This window comes from Lissotriton helveticus, chromosome 9 (genome assembly GCF_964261635.1).
Source record: "Lissotriton helveticus chromosome 9, aLisHel1.1, whole genome shotgun sequence".
Classification (NCBI taxonomy): Eukaryota; Metazoa; Chordata; class Amphibia; order Caudata; family Salamandridae; genus Lissotriton; species Lissotriton helveticus.
In genome coordinates, this window is record NC_136070.1 from 358,778,990 (window position 1) to 358,798,826 (window position 19,837).

A 19,837-nucleotide genomic window follows, 5' to 3' on the forward strand; every position below is an offset into this window, starting at 1 on the left:
GTCCTTAAACATTGGCCTATAGTTCTTACTGACAACATCTTACATGATCGGTTAGCCTTGTCACCTCCCATTACATTCAGAAAAGGGAGATCTATGGGAACTGATCTTGATAAAAATTCCCCTGAAACAAGAAAACCGGTTCCCTGGTTACAGCCTGCCAAGGGATTCAAAAGATGCACGATGTGCAGAGCTTGTAAGTTCGGCACAAACAAGACAACTTATTGCACTCCCTTTAAAGTTACTCCAGTCCCCATTAAAGGCAGCTATAACTGCAAAATAGAATATGCTGTTTACGTTCTGACGTGCACCTGTGGGCTTAACTACGTGGGTAGTATGAAGCTTCAGGTGCATGCCAGAATATTGCAGCATATTAGAGACATCCTTCATAACGATTCTGCATACCCTGTGGCACGACATTTTAATGCATGTCATACAAAGATATTAACTGTCTTTCCTACTATGTGATTAGTGCCGTACCAAAATCTAAGAGAGGCGGCAACAGGACGCGTCAGTTAAGACAATCTGAAACTAAATTCATCCTTGAATTAGACAGTAAATGGCCACAGGGGTTGAACAATACAGAAGATATGTATAATTTTTTTAAATATTCTAATGTGTTACAATGGCCCACTGTTTTGAAGATAATCAAGTTAAATGAATGTTACTCATCTGCTGCTATATAAATGAGTTTCCCCTTTCTTTTAACTTTTTAAGACTAGTTTTTTTTAAATAAATTTTTTAGCATATGATCATTCATTTAATATGAATTTTAATGGTGAATTTTCCGGACGGAAATTTTTCTATTAACAATATTAATGCGTGTTTGCTATTGTAACATAATACGAACTGGTCTTATTGTAAATAATACTACACTTTATATTTATATTTGTTTATATATTTCATTGCACAAATATGCACTACATTGCACTTTAGTAATACATTTGCAATTTGACAAATTGATCCACTTTTGCACTTTGTTGAACGCATGTTCTGGATTTATCCTGAGAGCAGGGTTGCATCGTAAATGATGCAGCCTAGACAGACAAGAGTTGGTTAAAAAATATTAGATCTTTTTCTTCTCTAGCGGATTTATCCGGCCTAAAATGAATTTTGTATTTATACAACAATATTGACAATCTTTCTTTCTTTGATATATATATATATTTAGTTTAAATGCACTGTTTTTATATTGTCAATAAATGCATTAATGTTCCGATTCCGATATTTGCTGTATTTTAGGAATAAGAAGTCTTTTGTTTCTGTCTATGACCATGTGACCGCAACAAGCAATAGTGGGTGTTCACTTTATGCATATAAAAAAGAGCAATGGCGCAGTATTCAAGCTGAATGTGATCAAGGGCTGTAATAGCACGAAACGCTTTGTTTGCAGGCTGTACCAGCAATAAAGATCTGAGCTGTGGAGTCCGAGTCACCTACTTTGCCGCTGGCGCAGCGGGCTGGAAGTGGTGGGAGTTATCCTTGGATATATATATATATATATATATATATATATATATATATATATATATATATATATATATATATATATATATTCACTGAAAAAACCATAGGTTTCACACTCGTTATAGTTAGGAATTAGCATTTAAAAAACCTTTCAAATTCACTGAAAAAACCATAGGTTTCACACCAGTTATAGTTAGCTGAACATTTTACTCATACAAAACCATTGAAATTCCAACGTTATAGTTAGTTGGACTCACTATAACTCGCGCGCCCGCAATCCACTGCTGATGATGTCACATATTACATCATTCATGACATGGTCAGTGACATCACTGATGACATCACTGATGACATCTCAAATGACATCACTGATGACATCACTGATGACATCTCAAATGACATCACTGATGACATCACTGATGACATCATCCATGTGAAAATACGTTGCACCTCCTCACACTCTAATCTAACCTTTGATACACCCAGTGTTAAATAAAAACTACCATTCCTGAAATTATTGACACACCAATACCAATAACTACATACGCATTCACTGATTTCTAGGTCTACACACACATCCACTCATTCACCCATACAATCACTCATACATACAGTCACTTATCAATAGAACACTATCATATGTATTGATATACCTATATAGATATTTAAATGCTGACACTCATCCACAGAGTTACTCACACACCTAGTCAGTTATGCAAAGAATCAATCACACTCCCATTTCGTCAACTACACAGTTATACACACTAAACCTTACTTATTCAAACATATACTAACACATACTTACTCTCTTTCACAATCACTGATACAAGTACACATTGATCCATACAGTCACTTACGCAATCACAGGCTCTCATGTATAGTCATTTATATATGCCAACTCTCATATGCACTGTGTTTTACATATGTACTTACTTGGACATGGAGCACTGAGATAGCAATTCACTCACCAGCACACCCATGCACACAGTCAACCACCCATACAGCTCTTTCCACATGCACTCTTGAACCCATATACCAAGTGAATCAACTGCTCACACAAATATGCACAGAGTCACACACCTCCCAGCCACCCACACACACATTCACCCTCACATACAAATACTTGGGCAACCAATCAATAACCCATATAGCCACTCATATAGCTAATGATCAACACATGCAGCAGCTTACACAACAACAGACATACTGATGCACACATTCAGACAGTTTAGTCACTAACCAATGCATTCACATTTAATCACTCACTCATACAGTCAGTCATGCACCTACTAAATCCTTCATCCAGACACTCATACATCCACTCATTCTTCAATATATAAAACATATTTTTACTTTTCAGAAACACAAATTCACTGGATGATGTCATCAGTGATGTCATCAGTGATGTCATTTGAGATGTCATCAGTGATGTCATCAGTGATGTCACTGACCATGTCATGAATGATGTAATATGTGACATCATCAGCAGGTGATTGCGGGCGCGCGAGTTATAGTGAGTCCAACTAACTATACCGTGGGAATTTCAATGGTTTTGTATGAGTAAAATGTTCAGCTAACTATAACTGGTGTGAAACCTATGGTTTTTTTCAGTGAATTTGAAAGGTTTTTTAAATGCTAATTCCTAACTATAACGAGTGTGAAACCTATGGTTTTTTCAGTGAATTTCAAAGGTTTTTTAAATACTAATTCGTAACTATAACGATTGTGAACCTATGGTTTTTTCAGTGTATTTCAAAGGTTTTTTAAAAGCGAATTCCCTTGTATATCGACTTTGTAACGAATGATTTTATTTTTATCAGCTGTTTTTTACAACAATTAATTATATTTTTTTTAAATAAAAAATTCTTTGTTCAATGTATATATTTTTTTTTTTTTTAAATTTCCTGGTGCGCTAAGGGTGCGCGCACCGGTAAGCTTACCAGTACCATTTTGTCTTGGAGCGCTCAGGGTGCGCGCACCGGTAAGCTCTCCCGAGAGCGCACCGAGAGCGCTATTTCTGCGTTTGTAAAAAAAAATATGTATGAAAACTAAATAATAATGCAAGACATTTAGTTCCATACTTATAAAAGCAGTATTTTTGATTTACGAAATGAAAATGATTTTGCATTTCCGTAAAGCTATCAAAACGTCACTCGGGCGCGCCGCGTAAGCGCCCCCGGAAGCGCCTACATTCGCACCGCATAAGCGCCCCTGGAAGCGCTCCGGTGCGCACAGCGTAAGCGCGTCAAGTCATGTGACCTTAAAATAACTCTTTTTATTGGTTGCTAACAGTTTTTTTTTTACAAAGAATGAAATCCCCACCCATTTCCTTCACTTCTTCTTTCACTTTTGTGAGTGCAAGACCTGTCTTTTTGCTCTTGAATCTTTGTTGGATAATCATGGCTGCCAGAGCATCCAGCAGTGAAGATGACACAGAGAGATTTATAGATAAAGAGGTTCCTCAGCCTGGAGTTAAGGCACATTTTATCTGGAAATTTGTTGATGTTCCTGAGGGACAGAAGAAAGTAAATGCTCCAAAGGTGGAGTGTAAGTTCTGCCATACTGTACTTTCCAGAGGAGACCCCACAAGGAAGTACAGCTTTGGTAATTCTTCCATGATTCGCCATGTGCAGAGGAGGCACCCCCAGAACTGTGCCCGGGAGAGTGTCAGGGCTCTGGCACGAGAGGCTCCCAGGGATGGTGCCTCTACTTCAACCGGAGGACCAACTACATCAGTGAGGGGGCGACCAGAAGAGCTGATCCCTAATATTCAGCCTGCTTTTAATGAAGCCGTAATTAAATGCAGACAATGTGATCAGCTACTTTGTTATGGGGAACAAAGTGTTATGCTCATGGTTCGAGCATTAGAGAACCACCGCTGCCGTCCCCAGCCCTAATTCAGATTTTTTTTTTTTGCTCCTGTTGAGCAGTTTCCCATTCCCTGTTTTTGTTTTTGTTCAAAAAAAAGAAAAAAGAAGAAAAAAAAAGTTCTTTTCAGAACTACCTCCAATTCTCATCAAAGAGCTGTTTTCTTAAAAAAATTAAAAAGAGTAACTGAAGTGGAGTGCAGTGAGAGAGGAGATATAAATGAGTGAGAAAGCAAAGAAATGGACGAGAGGGGAAGGAATGTGAAGTAGGGGGACTGAAAGAAGGTGAGTGTGGGGAAGGAGAGTGAGGAGAAGGAGAGTGAACATGGGGAATGTGGATAAGTGAAGAAAATGTAGTAAAAGAACGGGGGTGTGGAAGGGTAAGAAAAGAGCAGTGATGTTTAGGAAAGAGTGGAGATACAGACTGGATAAAGACAATTGAGTGTGAGACAAGGTGAGTAAGGCAGTGAAGAAACAGAGAAAGCGAAAGAAAAAGTAAGAGTAGAAGACTGAAGGCCTCATTTATGAGGCCATGAGTCACTTTTACGCCGCCGGTGCGTCACTTTTTGTGACGCACCAGTGGTGTAAATAATGCAACTTGTTGAGTCATATTTACAAAGTGACACATCTAGGTAGATGTGTCACTTTGTAAACCCCTGCGCCACATTATACCTGCGCCAGGTGTAATGTGTGCAAAGGGGGCGTATTGGCACAAGAGAGGGTCATAGAAGTGACGCAGTGAAATCTATGAGATTTAACTGCGTCACTTTTAGGACACCGTTGCATCAAAATCTTGCACCTGCCTCACAGCAGGCGTAAGACTGATGCAGGCCTTTTCACATGGGGCTGGCCCCATTTGAAAGGATGCATTGCTGGGGTTGCGTCACTTTTGTGACACACTCCAGCAATGCATCACTTTTGCGCTTACAGATACGTCAGAAATACTGACGTATCTGTAACTCCTTGCGACATAATGCGTCATACATTAAATATGACGCATGGGTAGAAGACTGAAGGCCTCATTTATGAGGCCATGCGTCATTTTTACGCCACCGGTGCGTCACTTTTTGTGACGCACCAGTGTTGTAAAGAATTCACCTTGTTGAGTCATATTTACAAAGTGACGCATCTAGGTAGATGCGTCACTTTGTAAACCCCTGCGTCACATTATACCTGCACCAGGTGTAATGTATGCAAAGGGGGCGTATTGACACAAGAAAGGGTCGTAGAAGTGACGCAGTGAAATCTATGAGATTTCACTGCGTCACTTTTAGGACATCCTTGCGTCAAAATCTTGCACCTGCCTCACAGCAGGAGTAAGACTGATGCAGGCCCTTTCACATGGGGCTGCCCCCATGTGAAAGGATGCATTGCTGGAGTTGCGTCACTTTTGTGACACACTCCAGCAATGCATCACTTTTGCGCTTACAGATACGTCAGAAATACTGACGTATCTGTAACTTCTTGCGACATAATGTGTCATACATTAAATATGACGCATGAGTAGAAGACTGAAGGTCTCATTTATGAGGCCATGCATCACTTTTACGCCACCGGTATGTCACTTTTTGTGACGCAGCAGTGCTGTAAAAAATGCACCTTGTTGAGTCATATTTACAAAGTGACGCATCTAGGTAGATGCGTCACTTTGTAAACCCCTGCGCCACATTATACCTGTGCCAGCTGTAATGTATGCAAAGGGGGCGTATTGACATAAGGAAGGGTCGTAGAAGTGACGCAGTGAAATCTATGAGATTTCACTGCTTCACTTTTAGGACAAGGTTGCGTCAAAATCTTGCACCTGCCTCACAGCAGGCGTAAGACTGACGCAGGCCCTTTCACATGGGGCTGGCCCCATGTGAAAGGATGCATTGCAGGAGTTGCGTAACTTTTGTGACACACTCCAGCAATGCATCACTTTTGCTCTTACAGATACGCCAGAAATACTGACGTATCTGTAACTCCTTGCGACATAATGTGTCATACATTAAATATGACGCATGAGTAGAAGACTGAAGGTCTCATTTATGAGGCCATGCGTCCCTTTTACGTCACCGGTGTGTCACTTTTTGTGACGCACCAATGCTGTAAAAAATGCACCTTGTTGAGTCATATTTACAAAGTGACGCATCTAGGTAGATGCGTCACTTTGTAAACCCCTGCGCCACATTATACCTGCGCCAGCTGTAATATATGCAAAGGGGGCGTACTGACATAAGGAAGGGTCGTAGAAGTGACGCAGTGAAATCTATGAGATTTCACTGCGTCACTTTTACGACGCTGTTGCGTCCAAATCTTGCGTCTGCCTCACAGCAGGCGTAAGACTGACGTAGGCCCTTTCACATGGGACTGACCCCATGTGAAAGGATGCATTGCTGGAGTTGCATCATTTTTGTGACACACTCCAGCGATGCATCACTTTCCTCTAAACACTCTACTTTATTTTTTTACTCAATTTTTTTACACTGTTTTTCCCCGTGGTGCGCTTAGGGTGCGCGTACCAGAGAGCGCACCCGGGAGCGCACCCAGCGCTTAGCCTGCGAAAATTTCAACAAAAAAAAAAGGTTTTTTGCCCTTCAGGGTCCTTCTAGGCCCCCCTCAGAAAGCCTAGGGGGTCAGGGGGTGTCTACTCTGCCCCCTTTTAATTATTTCCCCCTTTATTTTTCACCTCTTGTGTCTCTGTTCTTCAGAGTCACAAGACGGCGGACTATGCACACCATTTAGAATGTTTACAGACACCCAAGAGCCAATTAGCTTTTGAAATTTACAACCAATTAAAATGTTTCTTTGGTTTTGAATTTGTGTGTGATGAAGTTTCATTGGTTTTCTACTAATGAAATTGTTTTCTAATGAGAGGGAAACACAGCCATTTTGTGATAGTACTCTTTGAGGTACATTTGTGTGGAATTTTTGGTGTTCTATTTCTGGTGTGAAATTTACACAGTACTAACTCTTCTACTGCTTTCTAAAAGGTGAGTTGTTAATTTTGTAAGGGGAATTTATTACTTGATAAAGCTAGTTTAATATTATCTATTACTAAAAACGATAAATTAAAGGGATTTTTTTCTGCAATTTACAGCAAGAAATTTGAAAAGAATATGGATCTCAATGAGGACACCGTTAATATTAATTTGGAAATTTCTGCGACTTTTGTTGAGGCGAGTTTTATTGAGGTCTTAAATGATCCTGTTGATAACACTATCAATGAAGAAGACCTTTTTTGAGAGGGGATGGAATGGAGGATTTTAATGATGAGACTTTGGATGCTGAATTAATGGAATGTTTGGACTATATTGAGTTCAGGAGTCATGTATGGAGACTTCTGATGAGGAGATTCCTGATTAGTTAATGTTAGAAGTTCTTCTAAATTATGAAAATTCTGAACAATAAATTTATATTTAGAAATTATAAATTGTTCGAGACATTTTTTATTATTCTACTTGTAATTTATGAGATAGTAGTGAAATGATTGTGGCATAAAGTGAGACTTATAGTAAAGAGTGCAACATTTCTGTGTTACATAGTAAGTTTACTCACAGTTACTTCCCTTCTCCCACTATATTTTCTCCAATGTGCATTTCACATCTCTTCTTCATCTCATGCCTTCTTTCTCTCACTGTCTCTCTCTAATGTACACTATCGCGCCATATTTAGTATTTTCAGAAGACAGTGAAATGTAATGCTCCAAAGGTGGAGTGCAATATCTGCCATACTGTACTTTCCAGAGGAGACCCCAGAAGGAAGTACAATTTTGGTAATCCAACTATGATTCGGCACGTGCAGAGGAGGCACCCCCAGAACTATTCCCGGGAGAGTGTCAGGGCTCTGGCACGAGAGGCTCCAATAGATGGTGCCTCTACATCAACTGGAGGAACAACTGCATCGGTTAGGGGGCGACCAGAGCAGCTGATCCCAAATATTTAGCCTGTTTTTAATGAGGCCTCCTTCAAATGCAAAAATTGTGATGCCCTACTTTGTTACGGGGAACAAATAATTATGATCATTGTTCGAGCATTAGAGAATCACTGCTGCCGTCCCCAGTCCTAATTTTAGTGAGAGAGGAAAATAAAAGGAGTGAGAGAGCAAAAAAAGGGTCGAGAAGGGAAGGGAAGTGAAGTAGGGGGATTGAAAGAAGGTAAGTGTGTGAGTATAACTAAGTTATAGGGAGTGAGCGTGACAGAAGAGGAGTGAGAGACTAAAGAGACGGAGAGAATGAGACTAACAGAGAGAGAATGAGGTAAGGGGAGTGTAGAACTAAGAAGATAGAGGGAGTAAGACAAGGAATTAGTGAAGTGGATTAAGGAGAGTAAGGGAAGGGACAACAGTGAAAGAGCGAAGGATGGGAAGAGAGAGGAAGGAATGTAAAGGAGAAGGTCTGAAAGAAGATGAGTGTGGGTGTATGGCTCAGTAATAGGGAGTGAGCATGATAGAAGAGGAGTGAGAGACTAAGAGGACGGAGAGAATGGGGGTAACACAGAGAGAGTGAGAACAGTGGAGTGAGTAAGTTTGAGAACATAGGGATTGACAGAAGCAGTTACTGAACTGCAGAAAGAGGAGTAAGGGAAGGGAAAGAGTGAAGGAGTGAAGGATGGGAAAAGAGAGGAAGGAAAGTAAAGGAGAAGGTCTGAAAGAAGGTGAGTGTAGGAGTATGGCCGAGTTATATGGAGTGAGCGTGATAGAAAAGGAGTGAGAGAATAAGAGGACAGAAAGAATGAGGTTAACAGAGAGAGAATGAGGAAAGGGGAGTGTACAAATAAGAGGACAGAAGGAGTAAGAGAAGGAGTTAGTACAGTGGAATAAGAAAGTAAGGGAAGAGAAAAGAGTGAAGGAGCAAAGGAAGGAAAGAGAGAGGTAGCAAACTAAAGGAGAAGGTCTTACAAAAGGTGAGTGTGGGAGTATAACTGAGTTATAGGCAGTGAGCATGACAGAAGAGAAGTGAGAGACTAAGGGGATGGAGAGAATGAGGCTAACAGAAAGAGATTGAGGGAAGGGGAGTGTAGAAGTAAGAAGACAGAGAAAGAAAGAGAAGTAGTAAGTGAAGTGGAGTAAGGAGAATAAAAGAAGGGAAAAATATAAAACAATGAAGTAAGAGAAGAGAGAGGAAAGAAAATAAAGGAGAAGGCCTGTTTTTCCCTGTGGCGCGTTTCAGGGCATCATTTATGAGGCCATGCGTCACTTTTACGCCGCCGGTGCTTCACTTTTTGTGGCGCACCAGTGGTGTAAAAATTGCACCTTGTTCAGTCATATTTACAAAGTGACGCATCTACGTAGAAGCGTCACTTTGTAAACCCCTGCGCCACATTATACCTGCACCACGTATAATGTATGCAAAGGGGGCGTATTGACGCAAAAAGGGTCGTACAAGTGACGCAGTAAAATCTATTAAAAGAAACCTTTAAACATCTCTCACGGCATTTCATATTCTTGTCTGGGTGCCAATTTTATTATTCTGCATGCATTTTCTGCTTGCACCCATGTGAAACTTTGCGCAAAAAGTCTTGTAAATATGCCCCTCTTTATCTTACATTCCATCTCAATTGATACCATTACTGAAATACTTTATGCATCTCCCACACCATTTCATATGGTTTTCTATCTGCTATTCCTATCCCTCTCCATACATTCACTGCTTCCACCCATGCTAAAGGTTGCAGAAGGCGCTTCAAAAAAGACCATATTTACAAGTCCAATGAAACCATAACACAATTTCTAAACCAGCATTGAATCCAAGCATAAAAAACAATGTATAAAGAAGTCTACCTTATAAACACACAGCTAACATTATGGAAAAAAGGTAAAAATATAACTCCTTAATTCACACAGACACTCACTATGATACTTGTCAAAAATCTTTAAGCACTCTATCTTTTTTAAAACAATCATTACTCACCTTTAAAAATGCTTTGGAAGATATAGAACAGTGTCAGTCACACTCAACAGATTTTCTTAAGCAGAATCTCTGAATAATGCTACCTTCACTGGAGCCTTTCAATAATGGCACAGATTCTTTCTCATTTCAGACCCATATTCTTGTACATAGCCAATAAAAATTGTCCCCACACAAATTCAAAACCAAACTGCACATTTTAATTGGTTGTACATTTCAAGCCTTTGAAACTCACATAACATTCACCCATCCCCCAGTGCTCATTTACCCTGTAACCATGGTAACTCCCTCTTAAACCAGCACACAGTTCACAAGTTCATCATACTATGTTGCAAAACAATCCTTCAAGGCTGTTTGACCTCTCAATCTACTAGCTAATGAAATGCAATGTTTCTTTAAATGACTTTTTCTCAACCATTGAAATGACTTCTTACAAAAAAAAAAGCATGCACCCTAATTTTCAGTGGAGATTTTTAACAAAGCTCCAATCATTTATGGTTATTCAAATGCACTGATTCACAACCACTTTTTTCATAATCAAACTGCCATTTCATTTACACAACTCATCTGACTTGAAGCACATCTACCTTCACAATTACAAAAGTCTGGTTTGTGGGTCATAGCTATGTCCACTGGAGTAAAAAATATGCAGGTAACAGAGGTATTTACAATCTTGATTTACCAAATGTGGACATTGTATGGATTGGACAGAGAGGATTGAGGAGTCACCAATTGATACCATCGGTAAAATCCTTTATGCATTTACCACACCCTGACCTTTTAATAGTGCACTGCGGTGGAAATGACTTAGGCACTTAGACTGGTGTAGGTCTGGAAATGCTTTTAAAGGACATCTTTGGGCAATTGATGTCACTTTTTCCAAAAACTGCCTTGGTATTTTCTAATATATGCCAAAGGCAATGGAAATGGAATGGTATATATGTATAATTTATATATATGTATATATATATATATAAATAAATGGAACTGGTCCAACCAATTTTGTCCACAGATTGAGAAAGCAAGGAAACATGTGAATAAATCTGTTTCTGCTTACCTCAGAGACTATGGTATGGGTTCCATTTACCACAACAACTTGCGTTACAACATGCAAGACATCTATAGGAGACATGGTGTGCATTTTTCAGATGAGGGGAATAGAGTTTTCCTCTTTAATATAAGACTTTGCATTGGTACCTACTTGTAGGTACAAAAAACACCCACTTAACACAACAGCTCTTTTCAGAGCTAACTTACCTCTAAACACGCTACATTATTTTTCTTACTCTATTTTTTACACTGTTTTTCCCCGTGGTGCGCTCAGGGTGCACGTACCGGAGAGCGCACCTGGGAGCGCACCCAGCGCTTACCCCGGGGAAAAAAAAAAAAAAAAAAAGGTTTTTATCCCTTCAGGGTCCTTCTAGACCCACCTCAGACAACCTAGGGGGTCAGGGAGTGTCTACTCTGCCCCCTTTTAATTATTTCCCCCTTTCTTTTTCACCTCTAGTGCCTCCATTCTACCGAGACACAAGATGGCGGACTCTCCGGACTGTTTAGAATGTTGACAGACACCTGACAGCCAATCAGCTTTCCGCTCGCGCACTCCCATAGCGCGCCGGGTGCGCTCCCCGGTACGCGTACCGGTGAGCGCTCGGAGCGCGCCTATAGATATATATGTGTTTTTTAAGTTAATTTTCAAAAAAAACACTGGAGCAATTTTCAGAAAACATAGCAAAGGCACATCTGCGTACCAGTCCCTACAATTTTGCCAAGTTTGGCGTAATTCCGTTCAGCGGTTCGGGCTGTAGACTCGTCAGGCCGTCCTATGGAAATTAACATGGGGAAAACACGTTTTGGGACCCTCCTTTTTTCTCAGCCCCCACTCCACGAATCCCCCGAAACTTCCAGGGAAGGAGCGGAGCGGAGCTGGCCAAAATTTTTGAAAATTACACGCAAATTCCTCAAGCGGCGCCAGAGTTATTCCCAATAGAATGTTGCGGATTTCCTATGGTAGCCAATCCTAACTATGACTACCTACTGGCGACCGCCAGTAGGTAATATATATATATATATATATATATATATATATATATATATATATATATGAGTATGGGGGGCCCCAGGTCTCCTATGGTCCTGCTGCCCCGCCGTATGCACCCATTCTGGGTGCATCAGGAGTCGGTAATACTCCTACCTGATGGGAACAGGTACTTTTCACCTCTACCACTGGGTGGGAGCATTCTGAGTTTCTCCGCCATCAAGAGCGCGTGCAGCGAAGAACAAGTCAGCTCCTACCCACCATAATAAGCTCCCACCAGTTTGGAGAAGACATGCCTTTCCTGTCTACGCTCCTGCGGGCCAGGAAACTACTGTTTCATGGGGATGGACTCCACAGCTCACAGTTAGTGAGCAGGTTCTGAGGGATTGGGTCATCTGGGCCTTTTCAGGCTTGGAAGGGGGCCTACGTGACCCATCCCTTTTAAATTGCATTTATCCCTGGGTAAAGGGCCCCTGGGGCTTTTCCGGCTTGGGAGAGGGGGCCACATCCCCCCACTTTTTACACTTGATGTTGGCCCCAGGAGATTGGCTTCCCAGGGCATTTTCAGGCTCCGGGAAAGGGGTTGGACGCCTCCTCCACTTGCTTCTAGTGTTCATGACTAGAGGTCTTTTCAGACTTTGTGATTGGGTTGTGAGCCCCCCTCCCCATCGTGATTATCTCAACTGGGGGGATGGGGTCCCTATGGCCTCCAAGAGGCCATGTGCCCCCTCCCCTAATTATCTTACTCTGCCTCTCCGGGCCCTGGTCAACCCCTGGGGTTTTATTTTGGCAGCACGGAAGCCTGTACTTTCTTTTTAATTTTGCTACGGATTCGCGAAGTTCTTTTTGTTTCTGGCCCTGCCAGCCCCGAGGGAGCAGGGTTTCCCTACCCTGCCCCATTATATCTATTTTTAAAGTTTTTTCAAGGACTCAGTCCTGAGTACTAAGTGGGCAGCTGTCACATTCTCTGGAGATTCGTCAGCGCTGCGGATCCTTCGAAGCATGAAATATACAATGTTTTCGAGCAATATTTACACAATAACTACTGAATTAATTTAAACCAAATTACAAAAAGCACGTTTTCTGGACCAAGATCTAGCTTTCTGACAAATTTGGAGTAATTCCAGTTTTAGCGGTATGGCTGTTCAATTTTCATATTAAAATAAAAGGTTAACAGGGAAACCGACTCTAGCGCAGTGGAGTAAAGATATGGACGCAGCGATGGTAGCGGAGAGGGCAGTTTACCGTAACAGAAGGTGCCCCAAATGGTGGGAAAAAGTGTGGGGGCCGTGGAATACATACAGGGGTGAAATTTGTGATTCCCCATTGGATTTGGACGAAAGTGGCTCAGACTCAGAAGGAGATTGAGAACTCTGGAAGACGACACAAGCATTGGGACTTAGCAGATTTGACAAATGTGCCACTGGTGTGTATTTGATTATGTATAATATCAGCTGATGGTTTTAACTGCGGACTATTGCAATGTGAGAAATGTAAGTGCTCCAGAATGTTTTTCTTCTTTATGCGATATACAATTAATAAAATGTTTAAAAAAAAATTAAAAAAAGGGTAAAGTATGTTTTGGCACCCCCACCCTTTTTTTCTAAGGAAACACAGAGATCATTATAATTACCCTGCATTTCCATAAGAAAATATTTTTTAGTTTTGCTAATAACTTTGGTTTGGTTTGACAAATCTACACATAACTTCCCGGAAATAAGTCTTACCCACCTCAGCTCCTTCCTGGAAAATTCCAGGAGGATCCATTTAGCCGGGGCTGAGAAAAGAGGTGGAGGCCCCAAAATGCTTTTACCTATCCATTTATCAGTTGGAAAATAAACATCGATACAGCAAAAATAGCAGAATAAAATTCCACCAAATGCGGGCAGAAAGCAAGAATTAGGTCCAGAAGCGTGCTTTTTGTTAATGGGTGTAAATCCTTTCTGTAGTGTTTGGGAAATTAAGGCCTAGAAACTTTGTGTACTTCACACCTTTGGTGGATCCGCACAGCAGACAGATAAGATCAGATTGGTTTGCACCACATCAACAAAGATGTGGTGGTAGCCATTTTAGGACTCAGGGACTGAGCGAGTGCCAAAAAGGATCATAGTTATCCTGTAGCTTGTCACTTTGAATCAGAACACAAGAGTACCTCCTCCGGTTTTTCTGCATTGATCAAGTGCAGAAAGATGAAAAGGAGGAGACATGTGAATCATTGTGAGTCTGACGTATTCCTCCATGGTTTAAATTGAAGATGATATTCAAACGCACTGACATTGAAAAAGGCGTTGTGCCGAAACATGTCTGTCAGTGCTTATGGCTTGGTATTAAACCATTATGTTTACATTCCACACATGAGTGCACTCAGTGTTTTGTAATGTGACTGTGGTTGCCAGAGTTGATCATATGTATATATACATATTAAACAAAGATTAGAGATAAATCAGAGTTAGTATTACACTGGTTATGTTTGGCATAAAAAACCCAACTTAAACTACACAAACTTTAAGAATTTCTAGTGTTATAGATATATCTTTAATTTCTCATTCAAGCACCACTTAAAAAGTTATATCTCATACTTATGGCTCATGTTTATACTTCCATACCACCTTAAAATACAGTTAACTCATGCACCTTTGTACACAGTATTCTCACCTCACTCACCACATTACATTAACTACAGGTCACCACTGTACCATGCACTGTGTTCAGGCAAATATTGTAATTTGAGAAGTAATATGCCGTTATAAATGCAATGATTTCACCTGCTCTAACTTCTGTAATATGCAAGGGTATAGGTAGTGCATGGAGAAGTTGGTTATAGTTAATGTAGTGTAGCGAGTGAGATGAGAAGACTGTGTACAGAGATGCACGAGTTATCTGAATTTTAAGGAGGTGTGCAAGTATAAATGTGAGTTATATGTGGTTTTTCTACAAGAAACAGCTTCCCAAGCCCTAAGTGGTGATGCAAAGCAAACCTATGGAGCTCCTTGCAGATTGTGATAAGGGGCACCCACGTCTCCAATATCTACAAATATTCCTAGATTAAGACCTTTCTGACCCTGTGGACTTGTCATGTTTCTAGTGGACATACTATCTTCTGGAGGCAAGTAAATCTTCTGGGGAAGCTTGTCGGGCTGAATGAGGAATAACAGGAGGAACCAGACCTAGATTACCAATTCCCTGAGTAATTCCTCACTCATACAATTCTCAGGTTATAACCCATAATCCCTTTTGATTCAGCACTCTTGTAGTCAACAGGGCCCTCGGTCTCGTTAACTTTGTGGTGCAAATTTATTCCCCCTGACCCCTACCACACACACACACGCACACCTGCACACACATACACTGCACTGGGGCAATCGTAAAGATGCTTTCTGTGTACTTTAGGCATCTTAACTGGGAAATAAGCAGTGAAAAACATGCAGGGTCTTTCTTTATTCAACCAACAGAAAACTACCTGATTGATAAGGAACAGCAACCCTTATTTTCAAGGCACTAGAGGAGTCTGTAACATTTTTTCAAGAGACTCCGTCTCAGGCAAGGCTCACTGCCACTAGTCCAAGTGTCTATGTGTTCAATTAATGAAACAAATGTCAATCCACCACAGAATAAAAGAGATTTTCAGTAAGATGTGTGCAAAAATGTGAGAAAGGGAAGAAAGCACCTCACTGTAGTAACACCAAGGGGGGCTTGCTAGTTAGTACTCACTAGCACACCCACTTATCATCTTCGGTAGCTTTCTTCCAGTAAAGAAAAAGTGTGTGTTTCATCTTAGAATTCTCAGTAGTGAGGAAAGAAAAAAGAAAGAAGAAAAAAGAAAAAAGACAGTGAATGAAGTAGTGAGGATAGAAAAAAGAAAGAAGAAAAAAGACAGTGAATGATCAAATATAGATGCACTGTCAATGCTAAGTGCCCGCTGGTCCCTGTGAGAAAAGAAATGCAATTCCCAACGTTTAAAATGAGGTGTAACTCGCTAGCTGGACAAAACTTTATTCAGTGCTGTGAGCGTCCTCAATTTAAAAAATGATTTCTATTAAACCGTTTTCAATTGCAGAAAGCCGACATGTTTCGTTGCCACCGATTTACACAACTTCATCAGGGCTGCCGGGGTAACCAGTATTCACCTTACTTGAGACTCACACTGGATCTGTGGTTTGAATGACATTAAAAAAGAAGAAGAACGTGCCAAGGGTAATTACCTCCTCCATACCAGATGCACTAAACAGTTGCCTTATAACTGCTCCTAAAAAATGTATAATTACCGAGTGGTTGCGAGTGTCCCCTGTACCTGCAACCAACTGTCACATGTCAACAGGGTGAATGCAAAGGTTCACGTCAACTGCAAATATGCACGTTGCAACATATTGCAATAGTCGAATACACGTCTCATTATATCCTCATCTCACATGCCCTTATATATTCTCATTACCAATGTTTAAAATACTATGACTGATTCAAACACCACCACAGGCAACAATACTCTCCCCACACAGGCGCATCTCAATGTTCCAAACCATAATCAGGTCCTCTCACTCGTTTGAGACCAAAGCAAGAGGAACCCTTTACACAAGAGATAACCGTCCCCGTGCTTACAACCGCACCTCAGCCAAGCGCTCAACCTCTTACCGCTACCGAGTCCTGCCGGTGTCTTAGAGCTCCGTGCAATGATCTTAAAGGGATGTGGGCCATTGATATTTGCAACCCGCCCTCTGCCACACGTCATGACGTAACCGCACTGGAGTTACTAAGTGCTTCCCAGATGTCTCCAGGTTAACATGGAGGCCATATTGGAACGGGAACCAATACCACATACCAAAAAGGATACTCCTGGGCTTCAGGTATTTCTGACCTTTAAACCTATATCCCTACTGCCCTACATGTTTCCTAACTCAAAAATGTAAATATTCTGTAATCAAGCAACCCCACAAGGTGTACACCACTCAGCAATCCTTCATTTGAAATGCTTTAATATAAGCAAAACGCGAGAGCTGAACAGTTTTAAAAGAGGGAATAAGGGTTGTATGTGTTAATGGGAAGGCCAAGGGGGACAACAAGGGCGTACCATGGGGGTAAGCCTTACAAAGGACCCTCACAAAATCACTCACTGCACCCCCTGAATGTCATGGCCTCATAGGGCGGCCAAGGTGTTCTCAAAACCCACAGCTATTATCCACGGGGGGCATAGCCACCAGCTAAAGATGACGGGGAACAGGTGGCACTCCAAAAACACCTCCTCACACAGCAGGGACTTATTGTCTACCAACTTTATTCCATTCAATGGAATCATTCAGGCCCAATCGATCTGGTTTCTCAGAAAAAATCCATTTAGCCTCTTTCCTAGTCAGTATACTGTCAATATTGTGTGTTTCCCCCCAACACCCTCTCAAGCAGCGTCCACTTCAGGTCCTTGAAATCGTGTTGCTTCTCTTGGAAGTGTTGGAAAAGGCAAGTTGTCAATTTCCCTGCTTTAAGGTTACTGAGGTGTTCCTGTACGAGCACCTTCACCTAGCGCAATGTGAGTCCAATGTAATGTAACCCACAGATACAAGTAAGCCTGTAACTGACGTGTGGTATTGCAATTGCTACATTTATTTAAGTACCACACTTTACCGCTCGTAAGAAGAACACTTTTGGTGACTTGTGTGAGATCATAAACTGAACAACCGACACATGGGTAATGGCCGGACGACAAGTTTGATACCTGTTGCATAAGACTGAGCCGAGTGTGCACTAACTTATCTTTAAGATTAGGGGCTCTTCTAAAGGCAAACCTTGGTGGCAGCATCTTCTTAACACCCGTATCCTGTAAAGACCAATGTTTCCTTATTATCTGTCTACATTTTGTTGACAGTTGGTCAAACGTTGTGACAACAGGCGAATACTCATCCTTAAGTTTCACATTTCTCTCCAGTAGGGCCTCACGTGGAGTTTTCAAGGCACGTTTACGAGCCCTCTTGATCACTTTGGCAGGATAGTCCTTGTCTCTTAGTTTGGTCACCAGTTCTTCAGATTCTATCCGTAGATGAACAGTTCCGGCGATACCTCAAAAACTGTCCCACTGGAAGGTTATTGCGCAGCGCTGTGGGGTGGAAACAGCGGTAATGCAGCAAGGAATTTCTATCTGTGGGCTTCTGATGGACATTGGTGGATAACCTGTTGTCCATGGCTGTTATATTTACATCAAGGTAGACCGAAGAAGTATGACTGAAAGTCCATGTGAACTGCAAGCAATTGTCTGGCTCGTTCAACCAAGTCAGGAACATAAGTAACAGGTCCTCCGATCCAGTCCAGATACACAGGACATCATCGATATACCTCCTCCAAAGAGAAATATTCTCTTTGAAGGGGTTGGAGGCATGATGGATCACATTATCCTCGAACTGGCCCACATAAATGCAGGCCAGACTAGGTGCAAATGTAGCCAAAATTGATGTCCCTGACACTTGGAGGTATAGCTGGTTCTTGTATTCAAAAAAATTCCTTGTAAGGGCCAGTTCAATGCACCGCAAAACAAAGGACTGTGGAGTGTCATGGAACCATTCAAGCGTCCCGAGAGCGCGCGCTGCTGCCACTAGCGTGGCATCTTGGGGTATGCTGGTTTATAAAGATTTGATGTCAATGGTAATCAAGAATTGCCTCCTGGGGTCAAACTCCACTGTGTTGAGGATATTTAATATATCAGTGGTATCCTGCACAAAGGAAGACTGTGTGATGACTGATTCTCTCAAAAAGAAGTCTGCAAACTGGGACAAAGGCTCCAATACAGATTGGACCCCAGACACGATCGGGCGACCTGGTGGTTGGCACTGTGGTTTGTGGATCTTCGGCAAGAGGTAAAATGCCGGTACATGCGGTTTCAAGTTGACAAGGTAGTCCGATTCCTTATAAGTTATCCACTTTTTCTTAATGATGTATTGCAATTCAGGTGTGGGGGTCACGTATTATTGGTTGGTAATTGGTGTGCACCACCAGGAGTCTCAGGATTTCCGTTTCATAATCTTGGGTATTGAGAACAACCACTGCCCCACCTTTATCGGCTTGTTTGATTGTTATTAATTTATTTTCATGCAGAGATTTCACAGCCATCCAATCAGTTCTGCTCATATTGTGGGGATGCAAGTGTTTTTGCGTTTGTTCCAAATCCTCAATGTCACGGAGGACCCGCTGTTCAAAAACAGCCACCTCCGGGCCAACCGCTGAACCCGAGGGACAAAACCCTGAAGGTCGCTGTAAATTAGTGGTAAAGATAGAAGGTGGTTATCTGTCCTTGTCCATAAAGAATTTGTGAATTGTAATCTTTCGCATCCTTTCATGGACATCAGTGCGGCACTTAAAAGTGTTGTGTTGCGGGTGGGCACAAACCCCAGCACTTTAATTAATACTTTCAAATCTTCCTGGGACAGGGAATAATTTTACAGATTGACAACAATATCATTCGCAAAAGAGATTGGGAGATGTTTTTCAAACAGATGGTATTTCCAGGATAGTAGACTTGAAAAAGGCAGGGAGCACAAACTGTTTTATTGTAATGAGATTAACCAGTGCTGCTAAATGTGCTTTTGAGCAACCTGTGTTCTG

The 19,837-nt window shown here is 41.4% G+C and overlaps 1 protein-coding gene across 1 annotated transcript in view; it reads right to left on the reverse strand.

The window, feature by feature from the left end:
• SERPINA10 (serpin family A member 10) overlaps positions 1-19,837 on the reverse strand; it is a 177,440-nt gene that overhangs the window by 100,456 nt on the left and 57,147 nt on the right. The gene's annotated exons all lie outside the window — the stretch shown is intronic.